We start from the raw sequence: 19,918 nt of genomic DNA, 5'->3' as shown, positions 1-19,918 counted from the left end.
ACTGCTTTCCCCTGCCCCACATAACCCCCACTCCCACACTCAATCCTCACCCTGTTATTCACGTCCATGGGTAATTTATACTTGTTCTTTTCTGTATCTTCTTTAAAGAAATGTTTATTCAAATTATTTGCCTATTTTAAAATCGATTATTTGCCTTGTTTTATTATCTGGAGGAGTTCTTGCTGTATTCTGGATAGTAGACTATTTTTAGATGTATGATTTACAAATATTTTTCTCATTCTGTGGCTTGTATTTCCACTTCTTTGATGACATTCTTTAAAACACAAAATTATTTAATATTGATTAAATCAAATTTTATCTATTTTTAAAATTTTGTTAATTGTGCTTTGATGTCTCATCTAAGCATATATTGCCAAATCCAAGAACACGAGGACTGTTTTTGCTCATCTTGCATTTTCATGTGAATTTGAAGTTTATCTGGTCAATTTCTTCTCCACAAGAGCCACTTGGGATTTTGATAGTGTTTGATTGTGTTGAACCAGTAGTTACTTTGAGAATATTGCTACTTTAGAAATATTATCTTTTTCCAGTCCATGAGCATGAGATTATGGTCCATTGAGTTAGGTCATTTTTAATTTATTTTGATATTTTATATATGTGAAATATATTCCTAAGTGTTTTTATTGTTTTTGGTGATATTGTAAATGTACTTGTTTTGTTAATTTTATTTTGGATAATTCATTGTTACTGCATAGAAATACAAATAATTTTTCTATATCGACCTTACCTTTTGCAACCTTACTGAATTCATTTATCAATTCTAATGAATTTTTAGTGAATTTCTTAGGATACATTTTATTTCAATTATTTTCATATATTTAATATCAGTTAAACATGATCATGTTATGAATTAACATTTTACAAAAATATAGTGATTTTTCAGACAGCAAAATATCTTCCCATAAAATAGGAGAGTTTATATAAGAATACGAGAGCTTATATAAGAATATCTATTAACAACATCTTAATAAAAATACATGTCAACAATAATTGAGAAAACAGCCATTTAACAGTGTTTTGTTTATACAAAAAGCTTTTTGTTGTTGTTAAATTATACTTGTCCTCATTTTTGCCCCATTACTCTTCCCTTACTTGCCTACATACTGATTTCACAATCCTCACCTCCCCATTGTCCTTGTCTATGAGTCCTTTATACAGGTTCCTTGACTTGATCCTTCCCATTCTTTACCTTGTTATCCCTTCCTCAAGCCCCTCTGGTCACTGTCAGTTTGTTCTTTATTTCCATGTCTCTGGTTCTGTTCTGCTTACTTGTTGTTCTGTTGAGTAGGTCCACTTATAGGTGAGATCATAGGTATTTGTATTTCACCACCTGGCTTATTTCGCCTATCATAATACACTCCAGTTCCATACATCCTTCTTTCTGCTGTGTAGTGTTCCATTGTATAAACATACCACAATTTTTAATCCATCCATTTACTGATGAGTGCTTAGGCTGTTTCCAGCACCTGGCTATTATAAATTGTGCTTCTATGAACATTGGGGTGTATAGGCTCTTTTGTTGGTGTTTCAGGATACTTAGGGTGTAATAATAGCAGTGGGATTTCTGGGTCAAAAGGCAGTTCCATTTTTAGTTTTTTGAGGAAATTCCATACTAATTTCCATAGTGGAGGCACCAGTATGCATTCCCACCAACAGTGTACTAGGATTCCCTTTACTCCACAGCCTTGCCAAGACTTGTCGTTTGTTGATAGATTAATGATGGCCATTCTGACTGCTGTGAAGTGATATCTTATTGTGGTTTGAATTTGCATCTCTTCTATGTTTAGCAATACTGAGCATCCTTTCATATGTCTCTGGGTCATCTGTATGTACTCCTCGAAGAAATGTATGTTCAGGTCCTTTGCCCACTTTTAAATTGGATTGTTTGTCTTCCTGGAGTGGAGCCTTGCGAGTTCTTTATATATTTTGGAGACAAAACCCTTGTCTGAGGTATCATTGGCAAATACATTTTCCCACACATTTGGTTCCCTTTTCATTTTGTTGATGTTTTCTTTAGCATTGCAGAAAAATTTTAGTTTGATGTAGTCGCATTTGTTTATTCTTTCCTTTATATACCTTGCTCTAGGGGTTATATCAGTGAAAATATCACTGAGTGGAATATATGAAATTTTCCTGCCTATGTTTTTGTCTAGGACTTTGATGGTATTATGACTTATATTTATGTCTTTTATCCATCTTGAGTTTATTTTGGTGTGTGGTATAATTTAGTGGTCTAGTTTCATTTTTTGCATGTATTTGTTTAGATCTCCAAACACCATTTATTGAAGAAGCTATTTTTACTGCATTTTATGCTTGTGTCCCCTTTGCCAAATATTAATTGACCGTAGAGACTTGGGTTTCTTTCTCAGCTCTTTATTCTGTTCCATTGGTCTATGTGTCTGTTCTTATATCAGTAACAGACTGTTTTGATTACAATGGCTTTGTAATATAGTTTAATATCAGGTATTGTGATCCCTTCTACTTTGTTCTTCCTTTTCAAAATTGCTGAGGATATTTGGGGTCATTTATGCTTTCATATAAATTTTAGGAATATTTGTTATATATCTGTGAAATATGTCATTGGTATTTTTATAGGGATTGTGTTGAATCTATAAATTGCTTTGGGTAGTTATTGACATTTTGATGATGTTAATTTTTCTGTTCCATGAACACAGTATATGCTTCCATTTATTTGTGTCTTCCTTAATATCTTCCTTCAGTGTTATGTAATTTTCTGAGTACAGGTCTTTTGTGACCTTGGTTAAATTTATTCCTAAGTATTTTATTTTTGTTGTTGCTATAGTAAATAAGATTTCCCCCCTAACATCTGTTTCTGATATTTCATTGTTGGTGTACAAAAATGACTTTGATTTCTGAATATTGAATTTTTATCCTGCTGCTTTGACAAATCCATTTATTAGGTCATATAATTTTTGGTGGATTTTATAGGGTTTTCCATGTACACTATCGTGTCATCTGCAAACATTGACACCTTTACTTACTCCTTTCCAATATGGGTGAATTTTATGCCTTGTTTTTGTCTTATCACTGTGGCTATAACCTTCAATACTATGTTAAATAAAAGTAGTGCAAGTGGACACCTTTGTCTTGTGCCTGATCTTAGAGGAAAAACTTTATTTTTTCCAGTTGAGTATCATGTTGAATGTGGTTTCTCATATGTGGACTTTATTATGTTGAGGTATGCTCTCTCTATTCCCACTTTGCTGTGTTTTTTTAATCATGAATGGGTGTTGTATTTTATCAAATAATCTTTCAGCATCTATTTATGTTATCATATGGTTTTCATCTTTCATATTGTTTATGTGATGAATTACATTTATTTATTTGCATATATTGTACCATCCTTTCATCCCTGTGATGAATCCCATTGATCACGATTTGTGATCTTTTTAATGTATTGCTGGATCTGGTTTGCCAATGTTTTGTTGAGCATTTTAGTATCTATGTCCATGAGCGATATTGGCCTACAGTTTTATTTCTTTTTCATGTCTTTATCTTGTTTTGGATTGGGATAATACTGACATTGTGAAAACAGTTTGGGAATCTTCTCTCTTCTTCAATTTTTTGGAATAGTGTGAGGAAGATAGCTGTTCTTTAAATGTTTGGTAAAATTATCTTGGGAATCTCTCTGGCCCAGGGCTTTAGTATGTCAGCAGTTTTTTTTTATATTACTTATTCAATTTCACTAGCTAACATAGGTCTATTCAGGCCTTTGCCTCTTCTTGACTTAGTTCTTTTGGATTATATATTTATAATTTTGTATATTATAAATTTGTCTACTTCACCCAGTTTTTCAAATTTCTTGTCATATAGTTGTTTGTAGTAATTTCCTACATTCCTTTGTATTTCTCTGGTATCGGTTGTAATTTCTCTTCTTTCTTTTCTGATTTTATTTATTTGGGTTATCTCTCTTTTTTTCTTGGTGAGTATAGGAAAGGATTTTTTATTTTGTTCATCTTTTCAGAGAATCAGACCCTGGATTTATTGATCTTTTGGATTTTTCTTTTACTCTCTATGTCATTTAATTCTTCTCTGATCTTGATTATTTCCTTCCTCCTACTCATTCTGTTCTGTTCTTTGTTTGTCGTTGTGTTTATCATTTTTGTAGATGTAGTGTTTTTTCATGTTTAGGTAGGCTTATATTGCTATGAAGTTTCCTCTTAGGACTGCCTTTGTTCTGTCCCGTATATAGGTTTTTGGTTTTTGTGTGTTAATTTTCATTTTTTTCCAGAAAATTTTTGATTTCCTCATTGTTATCCCATTCATTGTTTAATAACATGGCATTTATTCTCCACATATTTGAATATTATTAAGTTTTTTCCTTGAGGTTGGTTTTCAGTTTCAAGCCATTGTTGTCTAAGAAAATTCTTAATATGATTTCAATGTTGTAAAATTAATATAGATGGGATGGGAATAAGAAAGAGAAAATAAAGAAGGAAAAGCTTAAGAGATGTCTATAGGAAAAGGAAGTGATTTTGAGATGACATAGGGCAAAGTACTACTAAGAGTGACAAATGAAAACCAGGGTAAGACAGGGAAAATTTTTAATTTGAGACAAAAAGACAAAAAAGGTCAGGATGAAAGAGAAAAACAAACAGGCCAAAACAGGAAAAAGTTCAAATTTTGGACAAAAATGAATGAGCTGGATGAAGCGGAATAGAGTACAAGAGAAGAATACTACAATTTGAGATTTTAAATACAAATATAGTGAATATCCAGAAATAAAATTTAAAAAAATTCAACAACTACCATATCCACAACCAATGATCAAAAATTGGTTAAGTTGGAGAAGACCAAGAAAAACAGTGTGAGATGACCACTGACAAGAAAATTTGTTTTGAGAGGCTGGATGGGGTAGAAATGCCAGAAGTGCAGGATAGAAACTAATTGTATCAAGAAATAAAGCAAATTTTAAAACGAAAAATAATGACAGAAAAGAAGAAGGCAAAATTGGGTAAGAGAAGGGAGGATCAAAATATGAGAATTGAAATAGACTATAATATAAAACCTAGTGACTTAATATGCTCAAATTCAAAGGACCAGAAATGAATGTTAAAAAAAACTATACACAAAAGAAAATATCACAAGTCATGGAGAAGACCATGGTGGATTTTGCCTTGGTAGCACCTAATATTTACCACTGCTTGTTACTTTCTGGATCCGACTCTGGTGATGTCACATGGTGACCCTGTCTAGCCTTAGGCAGCCTCTTTGAAACTACCAGGGAACAACTGTCTGTGGCTGACTCCTTAAATTGTTAATCTAGTCACTCTGTGCTCAGCAGTCAGGATTAAGCACCACAGAGTAGGGAAGAATCCCTCCTGGGGTGGGCTATTGCTTACCCTCAGGCTGCTGCCACTCGGAAGAGAGTGGTCTGCCTGAGCAGGATGGCTGCTGCAGTACAGGGCATGACTCAGCACCTGGACTCCAGTGGCTGCTTTCTCAGTCCCCTCTCCAAGACACCATTCCCAGCCTCTCTTCAAGTGTTTCTAGTCCACTGTGTCCCCCACCCTTTGCCAGAGCCCAGGGTAAGTGGCTTCAAACAAAGATTTATGAATTGGTCCTATAAATGGCTCTTTGCATCTCTAGCTGTCTAACTTTAGCAGAGAGAAACCCTGCTGTTTTAGCAGCTGTATGTCCCAAATTGATGGGCTTCAATTGTGTTTATCAGAGGATCATTAATTTTTCTTTCTTCTTTTACTCAATTTTTGTTATTGTTTCTCTCTTCCTTGCCTTTTCCTTTACTTTTATACTCCTCTCTTGCACCATATGTCTGTGCAAGGGTGCTAGGTCTCCTCTCCTGAGTACACTAGACATTTTTTGTCCTGTGAATGCTTATATATAAATGGATTGCTGACTCCTGCTTGAATCAAGCCCTCCTAGTTCATATTCTGAAACAACTTTGCATTCTTCCAACTGCCTAAGTATCTCTTATCCCTCTTAAACTCATATTTTCTGTCCATATTCTCTAATTACATGTTCCCATTTTTTACATCTTAATAGTTAATGCTGAAAAGAAGAGACAACCTGTAGCATCCTTGGCTCTTTTCTGGTCAGTGTCCAAACATACACAATAGTGTCAGCTGTATTAACTATTTTCTTGCAAAGTAGAGGTTGCCAAGAGTAGCAGAAAAACAAACAGTAGAATTAAAAATTTTAAATGATGTATTGGCAATATCAAGTTTGTGGATATCAAGATTTCAAAACATCAGGACTAAAAGCAGTCTTTATCCTCAGAACTTTCTTTAATACTGTGGAGATTCTGGCAGTGTGTAATAATTCTCAGCATACCTTAAATATTTTCTGGACAGGTGAATGTAATAGGATGAAAGTACATGTAATGTCCACTGTACAGACTTTGTTTCTTCATTGAAAGCCAGCATGGTACCACTGAAAGATCATAGGCTTTGGAGTAAAAGAATCAAGGATCTTGGTTAGTATCCAAGCTTTTCGACCTATGTAGTTGTATGGGGGTAAAACTGCTTGATGCTTTTGTCTGTTTCGTTTTCTGTAAAATGGGGGGTAATAATACCTGTCCAAGTGTTATTACAATGAAAAGAAAAGGCATATTAAAGTACCTAGCACAGTGTTTGACTTAAAGTAAATGTGGCCTTCTTTAAAAGATAGCGTGGAATATGCTGGGGTGTCACTTACTATAAATCTGCTGTCAGCTCTATACCCTACTATGCGTTCTGTATTTTGGGAAGGGAGATTCACAGAGCCAAGAAAGAAGTGGGCTTTATTTCAGGAATAAAGCTTCTTACCCTGTCTTCCTTGAGAGAGATGAAGAGGGTAGGAAAAACAATAGAATCAGGCATTATCAGTATGCCAAAATTATTTTGAGAGTGAGTAAAAGATATTTCTCACTCTGAGACTCCAAATGGCCTCCTCTATCCTCCAGTATAAAGGGATCACATTAATGTTTTCACCTTTTATTTCCCTAGGTTTCCATTCAAGTTACCCTAAATCAGCTATAGTTATGATTTTTAGTCTTAACCTTAGTTATCATGGATGTAACTTGTATTAAGGCAGCAGTTTTGATATCTCTGTTGGACTAAAGATAGCCATACATTACTTGATACTCTTCCCGTAGTGAGGTTGGGTGTATTTCTAACCTCTATATCTTGAATCTGGGTTAGCTATAACTGATTTAATCAATAGAGTATGGCAGAAGTGACATTAAGCTTGTTCTAGGCCTAGTCTCTAAAGAACATGTAGTTTTTGTGAAAATATGAGTCATCATATAAAAATATGACTTCTTTGCTGGAAAGACTATGTGGAAAGTTCCAGAGATATTTAGAGATAGAGAAAGAAGCTCATTTCAGTCCTAACTTCCAGTCATTTCTGCCATCACAACAAATATGTGCCTGAAGCAGTGTTGAACCCTCCATAGTAAACATATGAATGCCCCTGAATGACCCTAGTTAATGTCAATTGCAGTGGGAATATTGCGGCTGAGACCTGACCAAATCGTGACTGACAAACTCATGAGATGTAATAAAATGATTGTTGTTGTAAGCTGCTATGTTCTGGAGCAGTTTGTTATGCAACAATAAAATAGTATATAAAATAGCTAAATAGGAAAAATGCCAAATAAATACATATACATTTTAAATTATTATATGTAGTAAAAAGTAATTTATATATGTAACAAAATAAAATAGTATATAAAGGTTCAGAATGCAAAGCCAGGCTTTCTCTGGACCTCAGTCCCATTCCTCAAAGGGACCATTAAATCACTTTTTAGGGACTTCCAGCCAAGATAGAGACATAGGTAGATATGCTTTGCATCTTGACACAATCAAAAGAAGAACATCAACAAATTAAAAAAAAACAAAACTGACAGAAAAATCAAACTGTGTGGAAGTCCGACAACCAAGGTGTTAAAGAAGAAAAATTCAAGCAGACTGCTATGAGAGACAGAGATGGGCAACTAGGTGGAGGGGATTCACATCAAGGCAGTGGCTGGAGGACCAGGGTGGGCAAGGAGGCAACTGGTGGACCAGGCAGTCCTACATATGCATGCAGATAAACCAGAAGGAACAATTGGGGAGCAAGACAGACGACTCAACCCAGGGTTTCAGTGTGATGAAATAAGCTTCAAAACCTTTGAATGAACAAATATGTGGGTGTCGTAGTGCTGGGAGAAACTCCCAGACTCACAGGAGAGTTCATTAGAGAGACCCACAGAGTCCTGGAATGTACACAAAAACACCCACCTGGGAATCAGCACCAGAAGGGCCAAACTTGCTTGTGGAGAGCAGAAAAAGTAACTGAAAGCTGGCTGAGAGCTCAGCAAGTAGCACTGTTCCCTCTCAGACCCCTCCCCCACATACAGTACCACAACTTAGTGACTTGGGTTGCCCTGCCCTTGTAAATACCTAAGGCTCCAACCCTTACTACATAAAAGGTATGCCAAGTCCAAAAAAATGGCCCAAATGAAAGAACAGATCAAAGCTCCAGAAAAAATACAACTAAGCAATGAAGAGACAGCCATCTATCATATGCACAATTCCAAGTACTGGTAATCAGAATGCTTACAGAAATAACAGGATGGTTATGAAATAGAGGAAAAAGTAAAATAAAAGAAAATGGACAGAGCACCAACAGTGATGGGAAGGAAACTGGTACTCAAATCATCACTTTGGAGCAGCAGGAAGAAATGAACATTCAAACAGAACAGAATGAAGAAACAAGAGTTAAAAAAATGAGGAGAGGCTTAGGAACCTCTGGAACAACTTAAACATTCCCATGTAAGAATCATAGGGGTGCCAGAAGGAGAAGAGGAAGAACAAGAAATTGACAACTTATTAGAACAAATAATACAAGATAACTTCCCCAATCCGGTAAAAAAAAAAATGGACTTCTAGGAAGTGCAGGAAGCTCAGAGTCCCAAAGAAATAGGACCGAAGGAAGCACACACCAAAGCACATCATAATTACATTACCCGAGATTAAATATAGAGACTCAAAAGCAGACACAGAAAAGGAGACAGTTACCTACAAAGCAGTTCCCATAAAACCATCAGCTGATTTCTCAAAAGAAATCTCACAGGCAAGAAGGGGCTGGAAAGAACAACTATTCCAAGTAACTAAAGGCAAGGGCTTACATTCAAGATTGCTCTATCCAGAAAAGTTATCATTTAGAATGGAAGGGCAGAAAAAGAGCTTCCCAGATAAGGTGAAGTTAAAGGAATTCATTATGACCAAGCTCTTAGTATATGAATTGTTAAAGGAACTTTTCTAAGAAAAAGAAAAGAATATAAAAAATGATGAGCAGTAAAATGACAACAAACTCACAACTATTAACAACTGAGCCTAAAAGAAAGAAAGAAAGAAAAAACAAAGTAAGCAAACAACTAGAACAGGAACAGAATCACAGAAATGGAGATCACGTGGAGGGTTACCCATGGGGAGGGGAGAGGATAGGGTACAAGGGACAGATAATAAGTAGCATAAATTGTAGGTACAACATAAACAGAAGGAAGTTAAGAATAGTGTGGGAAATAGAGAAACCAAAGAACTTGTATGTATGACCCATGGACATGAACTAAAGGGGGGCAATGTCAGTGGGAGTGGGTGTGCAAGGTGAAGAGGAATAAAGGAAGGAAATAGGAGAAGTATAATAGCATAATAAATAAAGTATATTAAAAACAATACTAATAGTAATAAGAAGAAACATTTATTGAGCCTTTGAACAAATAGTTTTTCATATCTCCAGAATTGTTAACAAATATAAAAATATTTGTTTCAATTCAAAAGATGGTGGCAAGGTAGGTGGGAGTGGAGAGTCCATTTCCCCCTGTGCACAAGTGGAATACCTAGCCTATCTTATGAGAAACAGAGTGAACAGCCAACCGTATCCTAGCATATATGAATGTTGAAGGCCCAAATTGTAAAGTACACTGCAAAATCAGATGATAAGGAGATTGCTTTGGGACAATAAGGTCCCTGAGAACAGCGCAGGGATTAGGTTTGCTGTAGCCCCAAGGCCCTGCAGGGACTGCCACAGGATTCTTGGAAGAGAGCCAGTTCAATGGATCCCTCTCCTGCCAAACATGGAGGTTTGAGAAGCACCAGGATGGATCTGGAAGCTTGAAGTCACTGGAAGGAACAAAGACAAGGTGGCAAATGTACAGGGGTGGTATTCACCCAGTTAGACTGTGGATGCAGGCTGGGTCAGTACCAGAGAAACTGGGGAGCCAGGTTGGAGAAGGGAGTAGAGTTGGGCTGTGATGGACCCTTGGAAAGTTGGGCTGTGAGAAAGGCCTGGTGCTTGTTTGGAGTAGCAGTCTTGAATGGGAGGAATTTTTCAAAACATGGCTCTTGTTGTTTAGGAAATCCTCCCACAGTGGCTGCACCTGCCTCCCCCAGTTGCACCCCACAGTCACCACAGCCTTGGTCAGGCATTAACCCCTGCCGTCAGGACCATAGCTGTGCCCCTACCTTCCCCCTAGTCGCAGTGGGGGAGAGTGGCCACCCTGGCCCATGGTCCTAGTGGTGTGCCTGACCCTTCCACTCCCACGCTGTGCCCTCCAGCCCAGCCACCACAGCAGTGGAGGTCATAAGCCCATGCCAATGGCCTCTACAGCTGAACCCCTGCCCCTGCCCCCACCCAGGAGCTGCAGAGGCTACAAGCCAAAACCTACTGCTAAAGAGGCATGCACAGCACCTGCTGTGGCAGCCACAGTGGCGTTCCCACACTGTGGGCTGGAATGGCTCCCTAAGAGGAAGGAGGCACCCCTTACAGAGGAGGGCAGCAGGCCCAAGAAAGACTTAACTCAATGGGGGAGCTCCAGTACCCAAAAGAGACTTTGAGAATCCCTAGCACCTAAGACAGAAAAGAGTGAGAAGGTGGTGTGTGAGTTGCCCCTAATTGGTGCATGTCAAGGATAGCACAACTGGTGGACTCAAGGCATATAGGTCTAGTGCAGAAGGGCAATGGGGACCCAGCAGTGAACTGAGGAACTGGGCTGAAGGCTGGGCAACTGTGAAGAGTGTGGCCCAGATTTGGCCCCCATCCGTGAAAAACTGCAGGACTAGAGGAAAGCAAAACCCAACCATCCTTAGCCTGTAGCAGCCAGGAAGACCAGCAGAACTTTTTTAAACCAGCAGGTGTCTTTTTTTTTTCTTTTTTTTTCTCTCTCTTTTTTCCCCACAAGTGACACAATAAGACCTGGAGGTATTAAAAGACCAGAGTCAGGCCTAAAGAGGGATCATTTGAACAACTGAGAAACAGAGAAATATCATTTTGCTATTCCAGAGAACTTGCAAGTTATTGTTTATTTGTATTGTTATTATTTTTTAATATTTTTACTTCTTTTATTTTATTAGTATTTTTTCTCTTCTTTCTGTTTAGTTTTCTTCATTTTGTTTGATTAATTTTATTGTTGGACTGGTTTTCCTTGTTCTCTCTTTCATAGTGTATTGTTAATTTACTGTCCTTCACTTGTGTTCCATTAGCACACTACTCAAGGTCCTATTCTTGTTATCCAGATCACATAGATTATGTCATATGAATGTTGCTCCATTATTATTCTAAATAATAGCTGTTCCATACAATTGTAAGTATGGCACAATACCCCTTCCAGATCTTAGCCTATTTCATTGTCTTCTGAAAATTTATTACTATTGTGGTTAATTCTATTCTCTCACACACTACATCTATTTTATATCCCTTACTCTCACTATATCTCATAGTCTAACCTCTCACAAACTCACTGTTTTCTGGATCCAACTCAATCCTTCCCCCCTCTAACAACAGTCTTATCTTTTTTCCACCCTTTCTAAAAAGTAGCTAGCTGGCTGAAATATCATGGTTGACACTATACTTATCCAAAGGATCTCCTATCTCTTCTCTACAGGTTGGTACTTTAAATGCCATACACTCCTGCTGTGTTAAACCATCTTGACTTCCCCCTACAACTGATTGCATAAAAGAGCAGGTAGGATCTATGAACAACAGTAGACCTGCTGGAAGAGGAAACTCACCAACAAAGAAATCACCAACAGATAATAATGGAAGAAGGTGAAGCAGTGAGTGGAAGCCACACTAACCTTCACTCAGGACAAATCTGGAATTAAAACTAAATGGTTGAGAAATTACCTAGAACAAATAACTGAACAAGAATGAGAGAAGACTCAAAATCTTGGATGGACAGAAGAACCAGCTTGAACGAAATCTGTCCTCACCTGCACAACAGCATGAAATATATGGCAAGTGACCCTCAGTTAACTAGCTGGAGGGAAGGATCTGCCAAAGAAAAACCTAACAACAACGAAAAAACAAAGACATAGAAAGAGCCAACATAAACTATACCCCAAGAGCAACAAGTTCAGGAGATCAAGGAGACTGGACCACTCAGTCTCACAGGTCTCCTACCACAGAATTCACACAATAAACCCAGAGAGTCAGAACAGATCAATTTAAGAAGCAGAGGCTAACAAAAAAGAATCTCACAAATAATGGGAAGACAAAGAAACAATCCCCAAATGAAATAAAAGAAGGAAGTCTCAGAAAGAATGCTAAATGAAACAAAGAAAAATCAACTATCAGACATTGAGTTCAAAGCAATGGTTGTCAGGGAGCTCAATGAGCTCACAGAGAATTACCAAAAACTACAGGGAAACTGCAATGAATTCATTGTAAACTATACCAACATGAAAAGGGAAATAGAAATTATCAACAAGGGCCAAGAGGAAATGAAGAATACAATACCTGAATTGAAGAACACAATAGAAGTAATCAAAAGCAGGCTAGATAAAGCAAGGACTGAATCAGAGAGCTGGAGGACAAGGCAGAAAAAAAAACACTGAAAAGAGCAAGAAAAGGAAAAGAACTCAGAAAGAAGGAATAGGTGGTAAGGGAACTGCAAGACAACATGAAATGCAATAATATTAGCATAATAGGGAACCAGAAGGAGAAGAAGAGCAAGGGATAGAAAACTTGCTTGAAAAACTAATGATGAAAAACTTTCCTAATTTGATTAGAGAAAAAGTCACAAAAATCCAGGAAACACTGAGAATCCTAACCAAGATAAACCCAAGGAGGCCTGCTTCAAGACACATCATCATTAAAATGGCAAAATTCCAAGGCAAAGAGAGAATCCTAAAGGTAGCAAGGGAGAAACAGAAAAGTAACATACAAGGGAGTCCTGGTAAGGCTAGCAGCTGACTTCTCAATGGAAATGCTGCAAGCCAGAAAGGAATGGCAAGGAATATTCCAAGTATTGAAAGACAAAAGCCTGAAACCAAGGCTACTCTATCAAAATGGAAGATGAAATAAAGAGTTTCCCAGACAACAGATATCTAGAAGTATATACCTCCTCCAATGCAGCTCTGCAGGTGATGCTAAAGGGACTGTTTTAAGAAAAGAAAAAAAAAAAGAATGAGAGAGAGAGGAACACAGGTATGAAAAATGAAAAATGGCAATGAAAAGTACTTATTAATAATAACATTAAACATAAATGGATTAAATGCTCCAATCAAAAGACATAGAATAGCTGAATGGATAAGAAATCATGACTCACACATAGGCCCACCTATGAACAAGAGACCCACTTCAGAACAAAAGACCTACACAGACTAAAAGTGAAGGGCTGGAAAGAAATATTTCAAGCAAATGGACAGAAAAAAAAAGCCAGGATAGCAATACTCATACCAGACAATATAAACTTTAAAAAATGAGCCACAAAAGGAGACCAAGAAAGTCACTTCATAATACTCAAAGGAAGAATTCATCAAGAAGACATAAACTTTGAAATATATATGCACCCAACATAAGAGCACCCAAATACATAAAGAAGACCTTGGAGGACTTCAAGAAAGATATTGACAACAACACAATTATAGTAGGAGATTTTAACAGCTCACTTTTAAAAATGGATAGATCTTCCAAATGAAACATCAACCAGATATTGTGGAATTGAACATAGTCCAGATCATGTATATAGTTTTTTATCCCAAAGAAGTAAAATACATATTCTTTTCAAATGTAATGCAACATTCTCAAAGCAAGACCAAATGATAGCATGCATAAGAAGCCTCAACAAATTCGAGAAAATTGAATTATATGAAGCCTTTTGCCTTATCACAAGGAACTGAAAGTAGAATCCAACCTCAAGGAAAAAATTCAAAAACACTCAAAGTCATGGAGATTGAGTGCATGCTTTTACACAATGAATGGGTCAAGTATGAGATCAAGGACGAAATAAAAAAGTTTCTGGAAACAAATAAAAATGAACTCACAACAATCCAAAAAGTATAGGACACAGTGAAGATAGTGCTGAGAGAGAAGTTCATAGTGATACAGGCCTCGTTAAAAAAGAAATGGCCAAGGTGGAGGCATAGGTGGAGACTTCGTGCTTTCTCACACAACCAAGTTTAGAGAAAACTAAATATTAGCAACAGAAAACACAGCCTGAACACAGAAAATTGAACTTTTCAGAAATCTGTTAACAACAAATTCTTCAGCCTGACCGGTAAGGGGCGAAACCAGCAGCTGGCAGAGTGGGATAGCACAGGAAAACTCGGTCAAGCAGACTCAGGTGCTCAGAATCCAGGTGCAGGGTTGGACCTAGTGAGAGACCCAGCGAGCGACCTCGGGGAAACAGCAAGGAAGCAGGGCTGCGGGTTGACTGTAGTCGTGCATTCATATGCGGATAGACAAGCGAGGGAATGGGCAATTGGACTGGACCCAGCAGGTCCCCCAGCCAGTGGCAGTGGAGGGCGCTGCCATTTCCCCGCTCTGACCACGCCCCCACATACAGCGTCAAAACCCAGCGACCTGGGAGTCCAAGGCTCCTCTCCTCATACTTAATGGACACGAACAGACCTAAAATGGCTCAAGAAGATCTCAAAGCCCCAGAGCCTATAAATCTAAGCAGTGAAGAAATAGCAAAACTCTCAGATGCACAGTTTAAAACACTGGTGATCAGGATCCTCACAGAACTGGTTGATTATAGTCACAAATTAGAGAAACATATGAAGGCGAAACTAATTGAAATGAATGGAATTGCACAGGACACCAATAGCAATGAAAAGGAAATTGGGACTCAAATCAATGGAGTAGACCAGAAAAAAGCAAATAATGGCCAAACAGAAAAGAGTGGAGAAGCAAGAATTCAAAAAAATGAAGAGAGTCTTAGGAACCTCCAGGACATCTTTAAACACTCCAACATCCGAATTATAGGGGTACCAGAAGGGGGAAAGGAACAGCCACCAGTGGAAAACTTATTTGAACAAATAATGAAGGAGAAATTCCCCAATCTGGCAAAGGAAATAGACTTCCAAGAAATCCAGGAAGCTCAGAGAGTCCCAAAGAAGTTAGACCCAAGAAGAAACACACCAAGGCACATCATCATTATATCAGCCAAGATTCAAATGAAGGAGAGAATCCTAGAAGCAGCAAGAGCTAAGGGGACAGTCACCTACAAAGGAGTCCCCATCAGACTGTCAGTGGATTTCTGAAAAGAGACCTTACAGGCAAGAAGGGGCTGGAAAGAGGTATTCCAAGTCATGAAATCCAAAGACCTACAACCAAGATTGCTCTATCCAGCAAAACTTTCATTTAGAATGGAAGGACAGGTAAAGTGCTTCTCAGATAAGATCAAGCTCAAGAAGTTCATCATCACCAAGCCCTTATGAAATGTTAAAGGGACTTATCTAAGAAAAAGAAGTTAAAAAAACATGAACAGTGGAAGGACAGCAAACTCACAGTTATTAACAACCACACCTAAAACAAAAGCAAACTAAAAGGACAGCTAGATCAGGAGTGGAAACATAGAAATGAAGATTTCAAGGAGGGTTAGCAACAGGGGAGTGGGAGGAGGAGAAGGGGGAAGAAGGTACAGAAAATAAGTAGCATGAACAGTAGATAGAAAACAGATGGGGGCAAGAATAGTATGGGAAATATAGAATCTAAAGAACTTGAGACACATGGTCGTAAACCAAAGGAGGGTAATGGTGGGGATGGGGGATAGTGTAGAGGGGGATGAAGGGGGAAATAGAACAACTGTAATGGAATAATCAATAAGAAAAGAAATAAAAAAAGAAATGTTTCAAATGAACAACCTAACACTACACCTACAAGAACTCAAGGAACAGCAACAACAATAGCCCAGAGCAAGTAGAAGAAAGGAAATAACCAAAATCAGAGCAGAATTAAATGACATAGAGACCAAAAGCACAATTCTAAGGATTAATAAATCCAGCAGCTGGTTCTTTGAAAAGATAAACCTAATCAACAAGCCTTTATGCAGGCTCATCAAGAAAGAAAGAGAGAGGAATGAAATAAACACAATCAGAAATAAAAGAGGAGAGAGTACAACTGACACCACAGAAATACAAAAGATTGTAAGAAATTACTAGGAAGAACTGTAAGCCAAAAAACTGAAAAACCTGAGTGAAATGGACAAAATTTTAGAAAAATATAATCTTCCAAAACTCAATGAAGAAGAAGCAGAAAGCCTGGACAGACCAATAACAGCTAATGAAATTGAAGCAGTAATCAAAAAATTCCTGAGACACAAAAGCCCTGGATCAGATGGTTTCACAGAAGAATTCTACAAAACATTTAAGAAAAAGAGAACCCCTATCCTTCACATGCTATTCCAGATATTTAAGAAAACGGAAGACTCCCAAACTCTTCTTATGAAGCCAGCATCATCCTAATCTCCAAACCAGATAAAGACATAACAAAGATAGAAAATGTCAGGCCAATATCACTGATGAACATAGATGCTAAATCCTCAATTAAATATTGCCAAACTGCATCCAGTAATATGTTAAAAGATCATATGTCATGATCAAGTGCAATTCATTCCAGGGATGCAAGGATGCTGCATTATTCAGAAATCAATAAATTCAATACATAAACAAAATGAAAGACAAAAATTACATGATGATATCAATAGGTGTGGAAAAAGCATGTGATAAGGTACAGCACCCATTTATGATAAAAATACTCAGCAAAGTGGGAGTAGAGTGAGTATACCTCAACATAATAATGGCCATGTATGAGAAACCTACAGCCAACATCATAGTTAATGTGCAAAAGCTGAAAGCTTTTCTACTGAGATCAGAAATGAGACAAGGATGTCTGATTTCACTATGCCTATTCAACATAAGTTGGAAACCGCTCTGCCTAGTTTCAGGAATTGTAACTGCCTCCCATGGCTAAGACTGAGTGAGTGACCTCCAGAATGTGAGCCACTTCAGAGACCAAAGCTGGTCTCTGGCAGCAAACACTGCCTCAGCTTACTTCCCTGTCCCCAAAGCATGGTTGATGGTTGATGATGGGTATGACTCCTCAGAAAAGTGCAACTTAAACCAGACATGATCACTTGGAAGGCCATCATGGAAAGGACTTGGGGGCTGCAAGGAAGAGGGAGCAATGGGCCCTCACCCCCCAGCTTTGATGAAACCCAAGTCCCCATGTCCTCTGGGAGAAGTGCTTCCTGGCTCTAATTCGCTTAAGCATGAAGACCTATGATGGGGAAGGTGGTGCAACTCTCCTGGAAAGAGTGGGTTCCCCAGGTGATCAGGCCTAAGAAAGAATATGTAAAAATCCTGTGAAACCTGCTTTGTTTCGAATGCTCTCATTTAAATGATAAGGGTCCAAGCAAGAAGTTTGTTCCTCAAAGTTTTATGGCTTGTTAGCTATCTCACCCTGACTGAGAATAAGCCCTCACAGTTCTTTAAATGCTATCTATTGTTTGGTCCTTACCTGTATTCTTGTGCAAATGAACCCAATAAAAGCCCCTTGAGGAAGGGGCTCTTGGCCCTTCCCCTTTGAGGGATCAGCCACCTTTCCTCCCCAAGCAGATCATGTCTTGGCAGTGTTTCACTTTCATCTGTGGTGGACAGGGGGAGTTTGCAGGCAAAGTTGCCCCCACAAACATAGTTTTGGAAATCCTAGCCATAGCAACCAGATAAGAAAAAGAAATAAAAGGTTTCCAAATCTGAAAGGAGGAAGCAAAACTGTCATTGTTTGCAGATGACATGACAGTGACATAGAAAATCCTATACACTGACTCCAGCAAAAAACTTCTTGACCTAATAAGTGAATTGTGCAAAAACGTGGGATACCATGCCAATATTCAGAAATCAAAGGTATTTTATACACCAACAATGAAATATCAGAAACAGAAATAAGGGAAAGATTTATTTAATATAGCAACACAAAATATAATATACCTGGGAATAAACCTAATCAAGAAAGTAAAATACCTGTACTTTGACTACTACACAATACTGAAAAAAGAAATTAAGGAAGACACAAATAAATGGAAGCATGTTCCATGTAAATGAATTGGAAGAATGAACATCATTAAAATGTCCATACTACCCAAAGGAATTTATAGATTCAAAGCAATCTCTTTTAATGAACCAATGGCATATTTCACAAATATAGAACAAATATTTCAATAATTTATCTGGAACCATAAATGACCCCCATATAGCTGCAGCAATTTTGAGAAAAAAGTACAAAGTACGAAGGATCACAATACCTGATATCAAACTGTATTACAGGGTCACTGTAATCAAAACAGCCTGGCACTGGAATAAGTACAGACATATAGATCAATGGAACAGAATAGAGAGCCCAGAAATGAACCCAAGTCTCTACGGGCAATTAATATTTGACAAAGGGGGCAGCAACATAAAATAAAGTACAAATAACCTCTTCAAGAAATGGTGTTAGGAGAACTTGACAGCTATGTGCAAAAAAAATGAAACTTGAGCACCAACTTACACCATACAGCAAAATAAGTTCAAGGTAGATAAAAGACTTAAATATAAACTGTGACACCATTAACGTCCTAGAGGAGAATATTGGCAGGAAAATGTCAGATATTTCATGCAGCAACATTTTTACTGATATGTCCCCTAGAGGAAGGGATATAAAGGAAAGAATAAAGAAATGGGATCTCATCAGAATAAAAACCTTCTGCATGGCTAAAGAAAACAGTATAAAATAAAAAGAGAGCCAACTGTATGGCAAAACATATTTGCCAATGGTACCTCAGACAAAGGTTTAATCTCCAAAATATACAAAGAACTTACACAACTCCACTCTAAGAAGACAACTAACTCAATTAAAAAAATGGGCAAAGAACCTGCACAGACACTTCTCCAAGGAGGTCATACAGAGGATCCAGAGACACATGAAAAGATGTTCAATATTGCTAGCTATCAGAGAGATGCAAATTAAAACCACAATGACATACCACTTTACACCAGTCAGAATGGCCATCATAAACAAAGCAACAAACAACAAGTGTTGGAGAGGTTTTGGGGGAAGGGGGAGCCTAGTTCACTGTTGGTGGGTTTGCAGACAGCTACAACCACTATGGAAAACAGTATGGAATTTTCTAAGAAAACTGAAAATGAACGTGCCTTTTGACCCAGCAATCCCACTACTAGGATTATATTCTAAGATCCATGAAACACCAATCCAAAAGAACCTATGTATGTCAATGTTCATAGCAGCACAATTTACAATAGCCGAGAGTTGGAAGCAACCTAGGTGCCCAAAAGTAAATGAATGGATCAAAAAACTATGGTGCATATACACAATGGAATTCTATGCAGCAGAAAGAAAGAAGGAGCTCCTACCCTTCCTTAGCAACAGCATGGATGGAACTGAAAAGCATTATGCTGAGTGAAATAAGCCAAGCAGTAAAAGACAAATACCATATGATCTCATCCTTAACAGGAACCTAAACAACAAAACAAACAAGCAAGCAAAATATAACCAAAGACACTGAAACAGAGAATAAGCTGACAGGGACCAGAGGGAAGAGGGGAGGCAATTTCAGGGGAAAAAGAGGAAGGATTCACAGGAACAAGTATAAAGAACACATGGACAAAAACTA

This window comes from Artibeus jamaicensis, unplaced genomic scaffold (assembly GCF_021234435.1).
Source record: "Artibeus jamaicensis isolate MK-2021 breed Jamaican fruit bat unplaced genomic scaffold, CSHL_Jam_final scaffold_461, whole genome shotgun sequence".
NCBI lineage: Eukaryota > Metazoa > Chordata > Mammalia > Chiroptera > Phyllostomidae > Artibeus > Artibeus jamaicensis.
This window is presented reverse-complemented; position numbering follows the sequence as displayed.